Source organism: Equus quagga, chromosome 14 (assembly GCF_021613505.1).
Source record: "Equus quagga isolate Etosha38 chromosome 14, UCLA_HA_Equagga_1.0, whole genome shotgun sequence".
NCBI classification, from domain to species: Eukaryota; Metazoa; Chordata; class Mammalia; order Perissodactyla; family Equidae; genus Equus; species Equus quagga.
The window spans coordinates 95,434,677-95,434,998 of record NC_060280.1 but is presented as its reverse complement, the minus strand read 5'-3'; the positions used below and the strand labels follow the sequence as shown (position 1 = coordinate 95,434,998).

Here is a 322-nt window from a genome sequence, read left to right as displayed (position 1 = left end):
CGTTAGTGGCCACTTGTATTTCTTAGCAGAAACGTCGGCTCACATTCTTTGCCCGTAATTTAATTGTATTATTTGTCTTTATATTCTCTTTTATTTTTTGTTGTTGTCATCCGAGTTTCTTAAATACAGTGAAAACACAAGTCTGCTATCAGGTGTGTGGTTGGCAAACCCCAGTTGCTGTCCCAGGTGACGTGGCCTCATTGTCTCTGTAGCTGATGTAGTTAGAATTGTTTTCTTTAGATTTTGAGAACATATATATATATATATATTTTGCTTTTTCTCCCCAAAACCCCCAGTACATACTTGTATATTTTAGTTGTGG

The 322-nt window shown here is 36.3% G+C and overlaps 1 protein-coding gene across 2 annotated transcripts in view; it reads left to right on the top strand.

Annotated features, from left to right (window-relative positions):
- Nucleotides 1-322, top strand: part of LOC124252566 (zinc finger protein 77-like) — a 16,977-nt gene that overhangs the window by 10,927 nt on the left and 5,728 nt on the right. The gene's annotated exons all lie outside the window — the stretch shown is intronic.